This window comes from Pinus tabuliformis, chromosome J (genome assembly GCF_031772625.1).
Source record: "Pinus tabuliformis cultivar Carrire ecotype Pingquan chromosome J, CPIR1, whole genome shotgun sequence".
Classification (NCBI taxonomy): Eukaryota; Viridiplantae; Streptophyta; class Pinopsida; order Pinales; family Pinaceae; genus Pinus; species Pinus tabuliformis.
In genome coordinates, this window is record NC_142295.1 from 925,729,973 (window position 1) to 925,750,173 (window position 20,201).

At 36.2% G+C, this 20,201-nt stretch overlaps 1 long non-coding RNA gene across 1 annotated transcript; it reads left to right on the forward strand.

Annotated features, from left to right (window-relative positions):
- Positions 1-1,088: 1,088 nt before the first annotated feature.
- Positions 1,089-3,183, forward strand: LOC149229792 (uncharacterized). Its single transcript, XR_016247321.1, has 3 exons — positions 1,089-1,206; positions 1,913-2,297; positions 2,633-3,183. It is a non-coding gene; the product is annotated as an uncharacterized LOC149229792 (long non-coding RNA).
- Positions 3,184-20,201: the final 17,018 nt, after the last annotated feature.

Genomic DNA, 20,201 nt, shown 5'->3' on the forward strand with positions numbered 1-20,201 from the left:
TATTAGTCCCTTCCTAGGACTAATAGCGATCGATTCAGTATTGACGGCGTATTAATCCTCTGTTTGACCAAAAATATTGATGTGCATCACAATTTTAACCAAATTTTTCATATTAAAAAATAATATAAAATTTATTTTGTAATTGTTGATTGGCCAACAAAGTGAGGGTCTTATTGCGGGCTTCGCAGGTTTCAAGATGGGTAAAAGTAAGATATCCTAAGTTTTTGGTACCTCTTCTGCGTGTCCTTGCGGCAAACTTTTCTGATATCCAAAGTTTTCAAGTGCAAAAGATATTCAACTTTTCTGCTATCCAAGGTTTTCTCGTGCAAAATTTTTTTATATCCAAACTAAATATTCTGGTGCAAAAGATTTTTATATTCAAACTAAATATAATTCACTAAAGATTTTTATATCCAAACTACATATAATTCACTGACACGAACTTCAGAGAGAATTTACTGCCACATGGCTATCTGCATGCGAAAGCTCTAGTGGGCTTTCTGCATGCGGCAGCTCTGGTGCTATCTGTAGGCGAGCAAGGTGATTTCTCATTATGAGTCATTGTTCTCAGGTAGGCCGCGCCCTTTTTTTGGAACTGGTTTCTTTTATAAGCGAGGTACTTCGATAATATGACATATAATCTCTAGGTTCTGGACCAAGGTTTCGACCATGAGGCCAAGACTGTGTTCTGAGTTTTCTCGCAATTACTAGAGTTGGAATGTCAAACGTTTCATTATATGTTTTTAGTTCAGCCTCGTCCATGGTGGTTGCCAAAAAATATTCTAATAGTTTGTTACAGTTTGTTGTAAAATAGTTTGATGCGTGTCCAATATTACAATTTGTTGTAAAATTGTTTGACGTGTTTCTGTGTTTAGCTTTGTTGGGTTGGAGCGGAAATCTTAATTTTTATTACTTGGCAGAAGGCAAGACAGACAGAATTCTCTGCACCTAGGCTCCCTACAAGTCGGAAACCCTTGGCCTGCGCATCCATGTTTGGTTTCGATCGATGGTTCTGCCCTTAACATTTCAGGTTTTTAAGCGGTTTCACGCTTAATTCGGAACGTATAGGGGTTTTAGGAGTGTTTACGCTTAATTCGGAACGTATAGGGGTTTTAGGAGTGTTTACGCTTAATTTTAAGGCGAAATCAGTGCAAATCGGCGATCTCCGGCAGCAGATCTGGAGTTTTTTGGAGCTATATTTGTAAGGTATGTACGTGCCCTTATTTTTTCTGCCCTGTTTTTCACGAATTATAAATTATATTCAATTTCCTGATTCGAAATTAAAATATTATCACGGAAGTCCCCTGGCGTGTGCAATTTGAGCCCTCTCAAATCATTAGTCTATAGCTTCTTTGAATATCCAATGTCCCCTGAGTTGTGTCTGTTTTTGAAGTTCACTTATTGAGTAGTATAAACTAGTTGTTAACCTGATTGGTGTGTTTTGAGTCTTTGGAAACATGAGCTTTAAGGTTTTCATTTGAAAAATTTTCTGCAAAATTCTCAGGGTTTCATCCTTTTTTTTTTGTTTTTTCGCGTGAATAACAGCTTCGTTTCTAGTTTGTTTTTCCTGTCTGTTTAAGTCTACGTTGACAACCTTTGGTTACAAATCCACGAGTAAGGGGTATCTATTTCATAAAACCACAAGACTTGCACTTCATTTGCAAATTGGGAATGTTAACACATCAGCATGTTCATTGGGAGATTGAACCCAGGTCACTGCGTAAGGCACACTTGATTTACCTATTGACTACAGCCCACATGACCTCCAACTGTTTGAGTTATCTCGTTTTATCAATACTGCCATGGTTGTTGAATGTAGTCTCGTTGTTGTTATAGTGCATTATTATGTTGGAAATTTTGAGAGGGATTTGTCATCTCAAGGTAACAATAGACTGTTATTGCGTGTGAGCAGCTTGATATCTTGGGTTTCTCTTCCGAGAAGAAAAAATGCCAAGTGGTGGCGGGTTTCGGGTGCTTCATCTAGTGAGGTCGTTTCTGTCCATCTTGCCCGAGGTCCAGACAACTGAAAGAAAAGTGCCCTTCAGAGAGAAGGTTCTGTACACTATAATCTCTCTTTTTATCTTTTTAGTATGCAGTCAGTTGCCCCTATATGGCATACATTCAGCAACTGGGGCGGATCCATTCTACTGGATGCGTGTAATTCTGGCTTCTAATCGTGGAACTGTTATGGAGCTTGGTATTACCCCAATCGTTACTTCGGGCCTAGTAATGTAGCTTTTGGCAGGATCCAAGATAATTGAGGTGGATAACAGTGTTCGTGAAGATCGGGCTCTTCTGTAAGTATTGTGGCCATTTTTTGTTATAAGACAGTTGATTTTGAGTTCTCTTATGATCTGCAAATTTTGTTGTTCTCGCTAGCCTCCAAATAGAGCGTTTTTGAGTGACTTGCGTGGTTCGTTGGAAATATCGATCCATATTTTCCACGATTTGCAATGAGGTCTTCGAATAATGTGTTATTTTTCCTTATGATGAGGCTTTGTTATGACGTAACATTGCAGTCCATATTATTCACTGTTGCCATTTCATAAGATATTATATCGAATACAAAAGATTTCTTTCTTTTCTTTCCTTTGCACATTTCAACTCTTAGCGTCTGGTTGTTTTGATGTAGTAATGGGGCTCAGAAGTTACTCGGTGTCCTCATCACGATAGGTGAGGCAGTTGCATATGTGCTGTCTGGAATGTATGGTGACATCTGGGACCTCGGAGCTGGCAATGCCATCCTCATTATTGTCTAGCTCTTTTTCGCTGGTATAATTGTGGTAACATTGGATGATCCAGTGCTGTTAGTTTCCTTCAAACAAGTATCAATTACTAATTGTTGTCATGAATAGGTTTTCACGAAAGGATATGACAAGGGTGTTGTTGTCCTGATGGCTTCAAGAGCATCCAGAACAGAGAATCAAGATGCCATTGATGCGGCAATTGTTGGGATGCTCGCGGATACTAACGAGTTCATACAGTTATTGACAAGTTTGCTGCTCTCTTGCAGTTGCATATCATGTTAATAATATGACTTCTTTTGCTTTATCCTGGCCTGAACCTTCCCAGTAAGTTCTTCTTCTTGATTATGTATATCTTTAATTAGTGTTTGATTCCATATCCCTCCTGATTTTGACTAATCATTGCAGAGCATAAGTAGGTAAACGGAGTTTGTATGAGCCGCACAAAATGACAGAGAATGAATGAGCTGAAGATTTCGAATGCTTGCTTCTAACCGTGCATCAAAATTATGATCGTGGTAGAAAGCAAAAATGTGGAATGACTGATAGGAATTGCTATTGCTCATGCAACTGATGCAGCAAGAAGTGCTTTGGACATAGTCCAGTCAAGAAACTGGCCCCATAGCTATTTTGTTACTATGTAATATTGACTTATATGAATTACTAATTTTTCAGTCAAGATTGAACAGAACAGAATGTTTATTAAGGCTGAATTCAATAAATGATTTTGTGCATTAATATTTGCATTCACTGTTCCAAGTTTTGTAATTCCCTGCAGACCCCGGCAGGGACTACCGCCACGGCAGTGGCTCCTTGTTATGGAAGAAATTGATTCATGGGACAAACCATAAGGATATAATAAAGATAGCATTTTATGAAGTGTATAATGCTCCATATGTTTAACACCGATTAAAGTATGTAGAAAGTCAAAACTAGATACTACAAGATGCTTATAATGCTAATAAATAGAGGCGAATAATATACATCGAATCCCTTGAGTGTATCATGTTTAAATTGCAAACAAATTTCCTTTTAATTTAGTTATGTATTGATGCTTATAATGCTAAAAAATAGAGGCTAATAATATACATTGAATCCCTTGAGTGTATCATGTTTAAATTGCAAACAAATTTCCTTTTAATTTAATTATGTATTGTTAAGTACATCGAGGGATAATAGATAGCTCAATATTGTTGGTATTTGAGCATTCTTTTAATTTAATTATGTATTGTTAAGTACATCGATAATTTCCTTTTAATTTAATTATGTATTGTTAAGTACATCCAGGGATAATAGATAGCTCAATATTATTGGTATTTGAGCATTCAATACAAATAAACTGTTACTGTTTCATTTTAGTTGAAACTACTCATTGTGTTTATGTTATTGCTTCAATTTCATTGAATAGGTTGTATTACATGTGGTATATTAAAGGAAATTATGATAACCATGATCCAAAGTTAATTTTGAAGTTTAGTTGAATAGATAAGGTAATAGAAGCGTAAAAGAGTAAGAGTAAGTTCTTTAAATTTCACTAATAAAAATTATTCTCAAAATAATTTATATGTGGACAAAAAGTTATTATGAGAAAATAGTAATATTTCATTCATGTTTATCACTTATTTAAAAATGTATGTGGACAAAAAGTTGTTATGAGAAAATAGTAATATTTCATTCATGTTTATCACTTATTTAAAAATGTGTAACATAATTTTTATTGGAAGTTGTTTTTTAGCAATTTTATTTGTGTATGTGAGTAGGTAATTTTTTTAGTTTATAATAAAACTAAGTGTAAGAACATATTCAATAAACTATTATGTAACAAAGTTGTTAGGATTTTACTTTTTATAGTATTTACTTATTTTTCAGGAAGATTGTTGAACAATTTTTATAGTATTTATAAGTTACTCGGTTGCATATTAGTGTCAATAAAATCAATCATGGATAATTATATTCAATGATAGTTTACTTCATTTAACTATATTTATCCATAATAGTTATGGATTCAATTGGCTAGTGATAATGACACATTAGTTGGTTGGTTTATCAATGATTCAGAGGATTGTGAATTAGTGGATTAACATGTAGAGGTTGTGTTGGTTAGTGGGTCAATGTGAGCGTGTAAGTAAATTAGTGGTTGGGATTATTTTAGATTATTGATTTAAGGGGTAATGAGATAGGTATTAAGGGGTTTATAGTGCCGGTGTTAACGAGTAGTCTAAAGGTGGCGTAAATTTCCCCAGAAAACAATGGAAATTCTAGCAAGATTTTGGCAAAACCCAACCAATTTTCTTTTAAATCCTAGGTACAGTTGTCAAGCTTCAAGATTTTGGATGCCCTTTTGGGTTTTTATAGTGATGAATCCATTCCCATCATCAAAAGAAAGATTCAAATACTCTTACCATCAGATATTTTAGGAAAAAATGATAGCATTCCTACATGTTTTTATAGTGTTCAATCCATTTCCATCATGAAAAGAAAGATTCAAATACTCTTACCATCAGACCTTTTAGGAAAAAATGGCAGGATTGCGACACGTTTTGGCCTTCCGGCTTTTCGGGAAAATTTACTCCCTAGGTAGACAACTTCTAGATGTTAATGAGTTAGTGATTCATGCTTAATGTGGATTTATGGAGTTAGTAAAATAGAAAACTACGTTAAGTTTACGAAGCTATTAACTAAACTAATATAAAATAAACATAGAAGAGAATGTAAATTAAATATATTTAATATTGTAGATGGTAAAATCTTATTAGTCAAATCTTTCCAATCTATCTTTTACATTCCGTTACTTTTTCATTCTGTAGAGCCCAATATGGTGGAGATGTTGTAAAACTATATAAAAATTAAAGCTAAAATTAAAATAAATAATTATAATTATCAATAAAACAGTTTGACTTTTTCAGATTATATGAAAATAAAAATAAAATAAAATTAATATTATATTTATAATTAACATTTTAATTAATAATTAAATCATTATGAATTCATCTTAATTATGAATCTATTAAACATCCAGAAATATCAAATTTCTCAAAATACAAATTTCTTTTAAAATAAAAAGATATTTGATACCTTTAACGAATTATATAAATAAAAATTATTAAAAAATCATCTTTATTAAATTATTCCACTATAAATAATAGTGAAACTAGTATTTAACTTATTTTATATCTGACAAAAAAAATCTGAATCATAAACATTTTAATTTTCTCTCGCAATTAGTATGGTTAATGTTTAGGTTTTAGTGTTTAGGTATAGGCATGCAATTATAACAATAAAAAAATTGCACTTTGATCAAAAAGTTATATCGTTGGAATTTCAACTCATGAGATATTCAGCCGTCGTCTTATATTTGCCTCACAAATTTACAAAATACCCACACCTATTAGTTTTTTAATAGAAATTTGTTTATATATTGACAATATTTTTTTAAGGTTTCTTTAAAATTATTTAACTCTCCTTTTTTTTGAAAATTTAAACTCAGTTATCACTATGCTTTTACAGCATGGTCCGTTTGCTTTGTAGCGTAAGGGTTTCTCTCAACTTCCTTAGAGTTTGCTCCCATACCTTTTGAATCACCATCTTTGTAAAAAGCATCCTATTTATTAAATTTATTTTTAAAATATAAGATTAACCAGCATTTTATATTATATCAAAATAATATGTATTTAATATAATTCTATTATATTTAAATAATTTTTAAATTAATATTTTATTATATTTAAATTAAATTTAAATTGAACGAGGTTAGTTTTATAGCCAACTAACATGGATTAATTTGGGAACTAAGCTGGGCATCTTGTACTTTACATAATATTCCATATCACCCATTGAATTCCCATAGAATTATATTTAAAGAAATTATTTTTAATATTATTTTATTATTTTTTTTTATTAAAAAATAAAATTTTATTACATTTAGAATTTTTAAATAAATAATTTTAGTAAGTTATCTAATAAGAGTTTTAAGTTCAACCTATATTAGTTTCATTTATCTATATTAATTATATAAAACTACATAATTTTATGTATATTAATTATATAAAACTACACAATTTTTAGTTTCAAAGATTAGCTTAATTGTTTAAGATTATGTTGCTAAAACATTTTGTCATTGAGAGGTTACCTTAAAACACCTTGCCATTGAGAGGTTACATGTTCAATTTTCCTCAATGCCTTTGGGGTTAGGCTTGGATTAGTTTAGCCGGGTTGTGTGGACATACCCTAATTTTCAACTAAAAAAAATTACAAAAATACACATCTTTCTAACATTGATAATAACAAAGATCCATTTAAATCATAGAAAAGATCAAGAGTTGAGAGGAATCAAGTGTCTTGAGGTGCAAATCTCTTTTAGAATTCAAAACTTAAAAAAAAAAAATTGCACACCAACTTAAAAAAATATTTTCACATCAAGATAGTTGACCCATTGATCATTGATAAATCCATGGTTAAGATGGTTATGTGTGTGTTTGTGCTCATGCAAGTGTAATTTTTCATTGTTTAAATTGCATTTTGAAATCCATAGATAGATTGAATGCCTTGAAAATCCCTTTGGATATTGAGATTGTGTAAACTAAAGAAATATTTGTTGGATTTCAAACAAATAGTTGGCCAAAACTTAAACCTAATTTATTTTTTTCAATGACTTTATGTAATATAGAAATACTTTTGTAACCATTATATATATATATATATATATAATATATATATATATATATATATATATATATATATATATATATAATCCACATTGAATTTTTAATTATTATTAATAAATTTTAATTATTGTTAATAAATTTTAAATGACATTGTGATAACCCTCAGTGTTACTGCAGTAACATGGTAAACGATGAATTATGTGGAAAGCTTAGTGGGAAATTTCAATGTAAAGTATTTTAATTTTATTTAAAAGTTAGTTGTGGCAAGTCATGGAAAATATCCTAGATGAAATTTGTTGGGGAAGGGAAAGACTCTTTCAATTAGGGTATTTTTGAGTTGGTGGGTGGCTAGTGGAATCCCTAAGATAGATTTGTGAGTTTGCAAGATTCTAGGCTGGATTGTAGAGTCTTGATGCATGAGAAAAGACCCTACTAAGTCATTGTCAACTCTCTTCTAGAAATGAAAAAGCTCATAGGGAGAAATGGACATAATTTCCTTTCTTGTTGGTAGAAAGGAGTGGTCTTCTCCTTAGTAAATTTCCGTGGCAACCTAAACTAATCAAATAAGTAATCTGTATCGCTAAGTTTTCTTTCAAGAATAGAGAATATTGTTGTAAATGTAAGTAATGTATGGGAACTACATAAAGACTTTGTGATAAATTACTTGTTGTAAAAGAGTGATGAAACTCGGGTAAACCTAGTGGAATATGAGATTGTGCGAAGATTTTTGTTGCAATTACAGTAACACTTTATGATAAAGAGTAGTGAAGTTTTGGGTTAAGAAATTTGCATGGAATGGCTAAAACATGTGAAGGAGAATGTTTTAAGTCTATATACATTTATTAATATACACTACTATGAGGAATTTAGTGAATTGGTTATTGTTCATTTTCTAAAGCGTTATGAATGAAAGAAATGAGAAAAAACTAGTAATAATAAAATACATGTCTAACCCTATGAAAGAGTTGGGTTAGTCCCGGAGCCGAATAAATAGAACGGACAGCTCAGAATCACTCCCTGACCTATTAAAACAACATTCAAGATGGAACACTAACATTCAATAATAATTTCACCCAGAGAAGACACATCAATGAATACATTATGTAATTAGAATAGACTTCCAGAAATGATTTGTTAACTTTAGATAAAGTGTGCATGAGAAATATGTAATTAAGCTCATCAAAATAAAATTGTCACAATAAAGATACATCTCCTTTTATAGACCATACAGTCCCCTTACGCGGTGTGGAATAATGGTAATTGTATACAATTACTGTTAGGATATTCCGACACATAGGATATAGTTAAGTTCAACTTGGTCTAGTATAGAGTTAGGTTAGAGTTAGGTAAAGTGTGTTTCTTTACCGTTGTACATTTTGTAACTTACAATCCGACGGTCACGATATGTAGTGATCCGACGGTTCACTCTCACCTCGGTATTACCGACACTTGATCCGTGGCTTGACACCCGATTGGTCCATGAGTTCTATTTAAAGCGCATGGAGGGTCATTGTTCGGGTTATCCGTGCATGAGAGAAGCTTATGTAAATTTTCATTCTTTGATTAATAAATTGTCTGTACCCACGTTGGGACAGGCCGTGGACTGTTTCCCTCCTTGCACTCTGAGGGTTTTAACCACGTCAAAAATACTGGTGTATTGATTTGAGATCTGGTTGTGAGCGGTGTCCTCTTGGTATTCTTTCTGAGGAACTTACCCTGTAAATTCCTACATGGTATCAGAGCTATTTGAGGGCCGCGTCCGTTGGTGATCCAAATCTGAAGCCGGTAGAACTGCATGCGGCTGTCGTTTCCTAGATCTGCTATTTCTGACTGCTTTCGGGCCGAGAGGACTGCTCTGTTGCGTTCAGAGCATCTGTTTCAGTGAGGAACCCCTTTCGTTTCACGCGAAAAGGTTTCCGGTAGCCCTAGCTGCGTCATTTTTCAGATCGGGAGGTATACAGTGTTTTTTTTGCAGTTTACTGTCATTTTCTCTCTGCTTATTTCGGTTTCGGTTTATTTAGCCTTTTTTTTTTTTTCCGGATCTATACCTTTCATTTCTGCATATGCTCTTTGCCCTGCGACTCTGTGCGATCTGGGCAAATCAGAAACAGAAAGAAAGGATTTTTCTCATGCGTATGCTCTTTTCCCTGCACCTTAGTGTGATCTCGGAAAATCAGAAACATTGAGAAAAATATTTAGTTTTTCGGCTAAAAGCTAACTTTGAGATTTTTTTTTAAAATTTCTAGTTTTTTGGCTAAAGCTAACTTCGAGCTGTAAGGTTCGTTTTTCTTTGGATATTCGTGTTGGGTTTTGTGTTTTGTGTTTTGTAGGGGAAAAGAGTCTTCCAAGGCAAGCACGCAAATCGAGGCCCCCCCCCCCCCCCCCTCTCTCTCTCTCTCTCTCTCTCTCTCTCTCTCTCTCTCAAATATTTTGTATAGATCAATTGGTTCAAAGACCTTTAAGAGAGTAGAGGTCTTGGGTTCAAGTCTCCATTTTGTGGGGGCGGATTTTTTCATTCCCGCACATTCGCGCACTTTGCTGGCAACGTCAACAATTTTTTTTCAAAAAGCCATAACTTCTTCATCCGGAAGCCTTTTTCAGAGCCGTTTTTTTTAAAACCGCCTATTTTTTCGAGATCTATCCATTGGACCACTTACTTTCAGCATCTTCAGCTTCAGTTGTTTTTCAAAAAATGGAAAGTCCATGCCAAGTCATTCTTGACAGCACTAACTACTTCCAATGGGTAGCCTACATGGGAGATTTACTTAGAAGTAAAGGTCTCTTCAGAATAGCCACAGACCAAGAGAAGAAACCCAAAGATGAAGACAAGGCCGAAAAATGGGAAAATCGACAAGATCAAGCATGTGGTTTGATAGGAATGTCTGTTTCTCCTGATCTTAGATTCCACATTGCAGAAATTGAAACTCCTCATGAAGCATTAGAAAAACTTGCTAAAGTTTTTGGGATTAAAAATGAAATTAGAGCCCATCAACTTGAGAATGAGTTGCTTACTTTGGATCCTAATAATTTTTCTTGCATTGAAGATTTCTTGTCCAAATTCAAGACCCTTAGATATCTCTTGGAAGGTGTTAAAGTTAAGAAAGAAGATGGTAACCTTATTTATTCCATCCTTACTAAGTTGGGACCAGCCTACTCTGTATTTGTTTCCACTTTCCATTCTACCAGGGAAGCTTTCATTTGTCAAGGCAAAGACTACAAGCCCCCTTCCTTTGACTCCTTTTGTGATTCCTTAATAAGAGAACAAGAAAAACTCTTACACCTTGGTCTTCTTAATCTTGGAAACTCTTCCTCGAAAGCGTTAGCCGCCCAGCAGCAACCAAATTCAAAGAATCCTAAGAAGTCTTATCCTCAAAGGAATGGTCCTAAACCAACTCAGCCTCAAGATGAAAGATCATTTCAGCAATATGACAAGACCAATAAAAACAAATGGAAGAAGACTGACAGACATTGTAACTTTTGTAATCGAGATGGCCACTTAGAATCTAAATGCTTTAAGAAGATGGAAGCCTTGGAAGCCGCAATGAAGAAACATAACATCCATCTGGAGCCTACTTCAACTTCAACTTCCGGAACGGCATTTTCTGCATGTCATCGTCAATCATCTCAGTCTGGTTATGCATTAAATGTATCTTCTTCTTCTTCTCATTCTCATGAGTGGCTCATTGATTCTGGAGCCTCTTGTCACATGGCCAAAAACCAAGCCATGTTTTCTTCTTTAAATGATTGTAACACCAAAAATATATATGTTGGTGATGATAGATCTCTTAATGTTGTAGGGACTGGAACTGTTCATCTAGACAATGGTCAGTTCAATGATGTATTATGTGTTCCAAACTTATCCTGCAACCTTCTATCTGTCTATCAGATAACTCATTCAGGTGAAGGTAAAATTGTTGAATTTTCACCTCATGATGTTGTAATCAAGGATCTAAAAGATCCTAAACAGATTCTAGCTACTGGTCTTGCTGATGATTCCAAAAGGTTGTATAAGTTTCACAACTTTGGGTCATCCCATCTTCCCTCAGTATTTGTTGCTCATAATGATGAAGTGAGCAAACTTTGGCATGAGCGGTATGGTCACTTAAACTATCGCTCCCTTCAGCATCTATGTAAAGAAAACATGGTGACAGGTCTTCCTATGGTATCTTGCAAAGATGGTGTTTGTTCCGGATGTGTACTCGGAAAACATCATCGGGACAGTTTTGACAAACGTGCCTCTTGGCACGCCTCAGCCCCTTTACAGCTTGTGCACAGTGATTTATGTGGTCCTCTTCCTGTTGCTTCATTCTCTGGCTGCAAGTACTTCTTAACTTTCATTGATGATTTCTCCAGACGCACTTGGGTATACTTCTTAAAACTCAAGAGCGAAGTATTTACCACCTTTTTGGCCTTCAAAGCATTCGTTGAAAAACAATCTGGACATCAAATTCTTAAGCTAAGAACTGATAATGGTGGAGAATATGTTAAAAATGCATTCATCAACTTTTGCACCGAAAATGGAATTCAAATGCAACATACTGTTCCATACACTCCACAACAAAATGGTGTAGCTGAAAGGAAAAATCGCACCTTAAAGGAAATGGCTAATTGTATGCTGCAATCTAAAGGACTCAGTCTTAGTTTTTGGGCCGAAGCAATTAATTGTGCAAATTATATAATCAATCGCACTCCTACTAAGGTTCTAGAGAATATCACTCCAGAAGAAGCCTGGAGTTCCATTAAACCAGATGTAAGTCACTTTCGTGTGTTTGGAAGTGAAGCATGGGCCCATATTCCAGATGAAAAGCATAAAGCCTTAGAACCTAAGAGTGAGAAATGTACTTTTGTTGGATATTCTGAAGATGTAAAAGGCTATAGACTTATTCCATTTAAGTCCAAAAATGTTATCATTAGAAGAGATGTAAAATTTGATGAAAATAAATCGGCCTGCGAGCCTAGTCCGGCGGATGTGCCACCTCTTCCTATCTCTTCTATCTTTGAAAACATTTCTTCTTCTGATGATGAAAGCGAGGATGATAATCCTTCCCCACCTTCTCAGGATCCTCAACTTCCAAGATGGGTCCGTGCTACTCGGGATGCAGCAGGTGATCTTGCCGGTGATCCTACAGATCAGCGACGTACACGTTCTCAGTTTGAAAGAGCCTCTTCTTTACTGGCTCAAGCTCCAGTAAATCATGATCCTGACACTTTTGCAGAAGCTTCAGGCCATCCACATTGGGAAACAGCTATGAATGAAGAATATCATTCATTGATGACAAATGATACATGGGATCTTGTTCCTCTACCAAAGGGACGCAAACTTGTTAGATGCAAATGGGTTTACAGAACCAAGTATGGACCAGATGGGAAAGTTGATAAACATAAAGCTCGTCTAGTTGCTAAGGGCTTTTCACAGGTTGAAGGCATTGACTACACTGAAACCTTCTCTCCAGTTGCCAAAATGAACTCTATGCGCCTTGTTCTTTCCCTTGCTGCCTCTTTAAAATGGGAAGTCCATCAAATGGATGTTAAATCTGCCTTCTTGCATGGTGACTTGCAGGAAGAAATCTATATGGAACAACCCATTGGCTTCATACAAACAGACTCCAGCCTCGTTTGTCGACTTAAGAAATCCCTTTATGGCCTCAAGCAAGCTCCTCGAGCCTGGTATGCCAAAATGGATAGCTTTCTTTTAGAATCTGGCTTTTCTAGGTGTCATTCTGACAATACTGTCTACACCAAGAAAGTGGGCAACTCTCTCATCATCCTTGTTCTTTATGTTGATGATCTTATTCTTACTGGTAGTGATCCCAACCTTATAAACCATGTGAAGTCCAGCCTTAAAAAGAAATTTGAAATGACAGACTTAGGACACTTACACTATTTTCTCGGTCTTCAAGTCTTGCAATCCCAAGAGGGTATTTTCCTTTCCCAGTCCAAGTATGCTTGTGATATTCTTCGTCATTTTCACATGGAAGACTGTAAGCCAGCCACTTCTCCCTTTCAGTCTGGAGTCAAACTTTCAGTCTCTTGTACTTCTCCTGAAGTTGATGCTACCTTATACCGTCAACTTGTTGGAAAACTCTTGTATTTAACCCATACTCGTCCTGATCTTTCCTTTGCTGTTGGCCTTGTTGCTCGTTTTATGCAAAACCCCCGTGAAAGTCATTGGAAAGCAGCTAAAAGAATACTTCGTTATGTTCGAGGTACAGTACAGTTTGGGATTCATTACAGTGCCAAAGCAGCTCCTCTGTTAGTTGGTTTCACTGATTCTGATTGGGCTGGTGACCTTGATGATCGGAAGTCTACTGCCGGTTATGTCTTCACTCTTGGTTCAGGACCTATTACATGGGCTTGTAAGAAACAGGCTGCCATTTCTCTTTCATCAGCAGAAGCAGAGTATCGTGGTGCCGTGGAAGCTAGTAAGGAAGCCTTGTGGCTTCGTCAGATCCTATCAGAGTTTGGCTTTGAGCAGCAGCATCCAACCACACTTTGGTGTGATAATCAAAGTGCCATTCAGCTATGCAAAGATCCAGTCCAGCATCAGCGCAGCAAACACATTGAACTACACATGCACTTCATCAGAAAGCTCATTCATGACCATGTTCTTGAAGTGCAATATTGTCCAACAGATGATCAAGTTGCAGACATCTTCACAAAGGCTCTCACAGAGGTGAAGTTCACTAAACTTCGATATATGCTTGGAGTTCAGGAAGTTGTCACTAAGGGGGGATAGGCTCTAGTGCCTCCTTCCTTCTCCTATTGTGTCATATTTGTAAATCCTTCAATCCTATCCCAAGTTGTTCTTAAGGGGGGATGTTAGGATATTCCGACACATAGGATATAGTTAAGTTCAACTTGGTCTAGTATAGAGTTAGGTTAGAGTTAGGTAAAGTGTGTTTCTTTACCGTTGTACATTTTGTAACTTACAATCCGACGGTCACGATATGTAGTGATCCGACGGTTCACTCTCACCTCGGTATTACCGACACTTGATCCGTGGCTTGACACCCGATTGGTCCATGAGTTCTATTTAAAGCGCATGGAGGGTCATTGTTCGGGTTATCCGTGCATGAGAGAAGCTTATGTAAATTTTCATTCTTTGATTAATAAATTGTCTGTACCCACGTTGGGACAGGCCGTGGACTGTTTCCCTCCTTGCACTCTGAGGGTTTTAACCACGTCAAAAATACTGGTGTATTGATTTGAGATCTGGTTGTGAGCGGTGTCCTTCTTGGTATTCTTTCTGAGGAACTTACCCTGTAAATTCCTACAATTACATATAAGTTGGAGCTGAGCAACAATAAAACTTTTATTGAAATTTGTAACATAGATATAAATGATTACTACACATCCATGACTAGTGTGGAGACTAACACTAAACTTCAAAGACCAGGTACTTAAGAACAACCACGCTTACTCGGTGTGGAATAATGGTAATTGTATACAATTACATTTAAGTTGGAGCTAAGTAACAATAAAGCTTTTATTGAAAGTTGTAACACTATATATAAATGATTACTACACATTCATAAATAGTGCAGAGAACTAAAACTAAACTTTAAAGACTAGGTACTTAAGAACAACACACCCTCAACGAGTTTTAGTATGCAGTGGCTTAATTTTTGTCATAAACAAGAAAGTATTTCTTTATTAAACGCCCCCCAAACATTAACTTTATTACATATAATTCATTCAATATGGACCAGAAATGTGCAATGAGACTTTTAACTCACCAAGAATATATGCTTATGTTTGATAGAATATATATATATATACATGCTCAGTTCCATACAAGTATAGTGGCCATAGGCCATGCCATTTAATTAGAGACAATATGTATAAAAATTGTTTAACAGTCAAATGTAAAAACCCAAACCAATCCAATATAAGGACAATAAACCAGTCCAATATCAGAACAATACACCACTCAGTAATGGAGGAAAATTTTAGCTTAAAATTTGAATATAAAAATAATAATCCAAAGAGATTTCAGCACATGGAAAAAATAAAGGATGAATTTTTAGAAGGAAAAATGATTAGAAGCTCTTCATATTGACAAGATTCATACAAGGCTATAGCTTAATTCCTTGCCTGCAAGGGAAGAGAAAGCATTAATAGTTAGGATTAAGCTTCTCAATCCAACTGAAATGTACAAACTAATAATCCAAAGAAAGGGGTTACCTATAAGAGTGTCTCCCCCTTTGCAGATTTCCAATGATGATGCCAAACAAAGGAAGAAAATACCTATATTATATTAGAATATACAGTGGCATAGTGAGAAAAAATAAATCGATTTATAGAAGGAAAAGCTAATAGTAAAAATATAATTATCATAGGAAAGACCCTTGACAACTCCTGCAATTTGCTAGCTCGACAGTTCCACGGCAGATGGTTTGGAAAAGAATTATGAAAGGAATTCACATGGATTTCCGATCAAATTTGAGGTTCAGCACCAAGGCTCCATGGAAGTTGTGGAAAAGAAATTTAATTAGTGATCAATAATTGAATTGAACAATGTGTTGGAGAATTTTCAAGAAAAAATCAGTTTGATACCTTTACATGGCTAAACGAGCATGGAATAGATATCTCCTTGACACCATTGCATTGTAGCAGCTGCAATACGCTCTAAACTTTTGGCCTACACTCAAATTTTGGAGCTTACTGTGGATCATGTGATCAGTCATTTCTTAGTCACTTATTAGCAATCTAATGATTTCAATCTCTCTTCTCCAATCTCAAGAGTTGTTCATGCTTTTATCTTTATATAGAAAGTCTCATCGTCGGGCATGGGAGTTATCACTAATCATGCAAAGGGAAGTTTTGGTTTGCTTCAAGGGGCAGTTTTTCTGGAAATGAGGTGTTCTCATCATATAAACATGTTTCACACTCATTTCCAAAGTTTCATGCATTATTACAGAAGTTTCTTCATTATCCTCACAAAGTCTATCACTGGAGTGCACTTGTCATAAGTTTCCACAAAGGTTGTTGCATTAAGTGAAGTATGTTTTCATATGTTCTAGATGATCTATGTTGTATCACTAAGTTTCCAAGTGTGTGGTCATAGTTAATTTATATCATTGTTCACATCGGTTCCACTCATCCCACACTTAGCCAATTCCAAAGGATTCCTAAAAACATGTCCTCATCTAGCCTTCCTAAACTACGCACTTCACATCTGCAACCCTCGAGGTTTCTTTTCCTCCTGGAACTACATAATACGCAGAAAACCCAGCATCCCTAGGCATCCAAAACTACGCAAAGGGTACCTAAAGTGTCTTCCCTCAGTCGGAGCTAACTGCCCTCAAGAACTGCGCATATTTGTCCCCGAGGCCTCTCTGCTTCCCAACCCCCCTTGCCTATGAAAACTACACAAATTTATCCTCTAGAGCCTCATTGCATAGTAGCCACTATCTACGTGAACTACATAATTATGTTCCTCAATCGACAGTACACAAATCTTTCCCTCAGTGGGAACTGTGCAGTCTTATCCCTCAGTCCAACCCAATCATTGAGCCTTCTCCCCCTGACCTTATACTAGTTCTGGCTTAGTCAGTGGATTATCATGCAACATATTAGACTAGGGGTTTATTAGATTGATGTCATCTTGTCAGCAGTGGATTACACATACATTAATTCACCCAGGTTATGGAAATATGATTAAGAAGGAGATGAAGAAGGAGGACATGCTAGATGATACTTAAGGAGCTGAGGAGAAAAGATAACTATCAGATAAGAAGACCAAGGAACCTAGGGTATGATAGAAGATCGGGACTGCATGATGACTCCATCTGATTCACAACCCTTTGGAGGGTAGGTATGAAAAACAAATCACATATTTCATGAATTTGAAATATACCTCTTAGTATAGGATGAATGACAACTTATCATTGTCATATCATTATGTCTTTAATAACATGTATGGCTGCAAATCTCTAAGTGTTCTGCTCCCTTTCACCGTTGGATAAACTATCATCTCTTGGCATGTTTGACTGTTATGACATGTTTGTGAGCCTTCTTTGGTGGTTTCAAAGGTTGACCTCTGTGTATATGAGTTTTCCTAACCATGTAAACACCTGTCACACTCATACACAAAGTCTTGAGCACTGTCACACAAGTGTCATCACAGTTGCCCTAAAGTTTATCTCAAGTGTCGTACTTGTCACTTCTTGACCTGAGATATTCACACAGAGGGTAATTATTTATTTCTTATCCCAATGATCAATGTTGTCATGTCATCGAAATATGTTAAGTGTGTGATCACATTTCAATTTCATCACAGGTCAATCTCCCTCTCGCACTTAGCCATTTTCAGAAAAATTTCTTGACCATGCAACTCAGCTTCACCGAGCCTTGTTTGAGCTATGCATTGCACAGTCTCAGCCCTCAATGATGTGACCTTTTTTCTTGGAACTACGCAGTGCATAGTCATTTTCCTTCAAGTAAATTGTACTATGCAATTCCAGACCGAGCAGCCTTCCTTGACCCCCAGAATTGCACAGTTGTCCCTCCTATTCTGCCTTGAACTACGCACTTCACACTTTCAGTCCTCAAGATTTTCCCTTTCCTGTTGGAATCCAATAGTGTTTAGAGATCCCAACCTCCCTTAGCCTCCAAAACTACGCATATGTGTCCTCCAGTAACCTTCCCTCAGTTGGAACTCATTATCCTTAAGAACTGTGTAGATTGGTCCTCTGGGACTATCTGCTAACTAGTCTTCCTTGCCTCTAGAAACTACGTAGATCTATCTCCCAAGGTCTCATCCCACATTAGCCATTGTCTTCTTGGACTATGCAAACCTGACTCTTAGTGGCCACTGCGCAATTTTTCTCCCCAGTGGGGAATGTGCTGAAAAGTTCCTTAATCAAGACTGAGCTGTGCTCTACACAATCTTAATGATCAATCCCTCTCCTTGTCACTTGGAACTGTGCAATCAGTAGTTACTGATCCCTCTCTCCAAGACTGTCACATGTTCTAGGCTCAATTCATTTATAATAATGCATCATCTTAGGATAGGGAGTTTTTGGATTGATGCCATCTTGTCATAAGTGAATTGCAGAAATAGGTACACTATCAAGCCATGGCGAGATGATGAAGAAGGAGAAGAAGGAGGGAAGCATGCCTAGAGACTCACTTGTAGTTGAAGGAACGAGTGAACCTATCAAGAGCAATAAAAGGGATACAAGTTTGCAACCACCTCCCAAGAGCGAAGATCATTGAAGACCCTGCATCATCAAGCTATGTGGACGAGAAGAGAAATCATATCCAAGAACAAATCCAACACTCAACATCAATAGTGGCTTGACATTTCCATATCACCAAGACAATATATGTTAGTAGTGTCATGTCAAGTCGTGTCATGAGTTTCCATGTGCCACATCCCTATTGTGGACCATGTATATTGTAAATCAAATGTATTGTAAATTCAAAGTCCAATGGACACACAAGAATATGAAGAGTCATGTAAGTTGAAAAGTCATAGGAAGTTGAACAATCATGAGTGTCTTCAAAGAGTCACAAAGGGGAAGGCATCACCTTTGGTTATATGTACCCCTTCATTGTATGAGCAAAGGAATTTTCACCTTGGCTACTCACAGAAGGCATTAGAGAGACTAACTAGTTCTTTGAGGAGAAAGGAGTGGCTCCAATGTCCCACTACTGGGGCTAGTGATGTACAATGTAAATATGTGTCTTGGAACTTTTTCTTAATAATAGAAGCCTTTTAAGGCCAGCACGTTCTTCATGCATGACTTATGAATGTTTGTAAGACTATTCTGTGGACATTTTTATTTCATGTTTGCTTTCACATGTACTAAGATAGTTGAACTATTTTGGTTATTTTAGTGCTTATCTTGTTGATAATGTGTTGTAATGGTTGTTATTGTTATCTCATCCTTGTGGACTATTCCATGAGATTCTAGATAGACACACTTTCCTCACTTATCGGTTATAACGATTTCATGTCCACTAGATGTTAGATGAATATTCCCTTGTTCATTGGTTGTAACGACTATCGCATTTGTTGTGGACTATTCCACTGGATGTTAGACATTTCCTTTTGGTTCATGTGTGTCTCTTCCTGGGTGGTACTATTACCTCTCACTTAGAGGCTCACTTTTCTCCCCCCTTTTGTAGTAAGAGAACCTAGACATAGTTGCACTACACACTCACCTTACTTTTCGAACACACCATTGCATCACTCTCTTGTGTTGACATCTAGAGTCAAGGAACATCTTTGAGGTTTTGGCAACCAGGCTTTATACTGGATGGGACTCCTACACTAAACAGTGTGAGGTCTAATTGGGACTTCATATCAGGGAGATCCCCTTGGTTGACAAATTTCCAACACCATCACAAAAGTGGCACTATAAGGAGGGCCATATGACAAGTTGATCCCATTGCATTTGGTTAAAATCTCTTATCTCAAATGGCTCATACACAAAGTGTACTCTCAAGGTGTTTCTCCAATCTTTTCCTTTATCAATTTTCACTCTCTCGATGAGCCTCTCAATCACTTGTAGCAGTTAAAGTTGTTGGTGAGGATGGAACATCCATAACCGAGCACATTTCCAATTTTCTTAAATTCATGAATCTTACAAAATCGATGATGAAGAGTTAATATGTGTGTTTTTTCTTCCTCGCCCTTGAAGGTCATGTTAATTGGTGGTGCCATACCTTTCCACTTGCTTTCGTCCATTACCTTCATCATTTCCTCAGGGAGAATCCATCAAGCCTGTGATAAGTATAACTACCAAGATAGTTGTAGGAGAACCAATCATTTAAGAATGAAGCC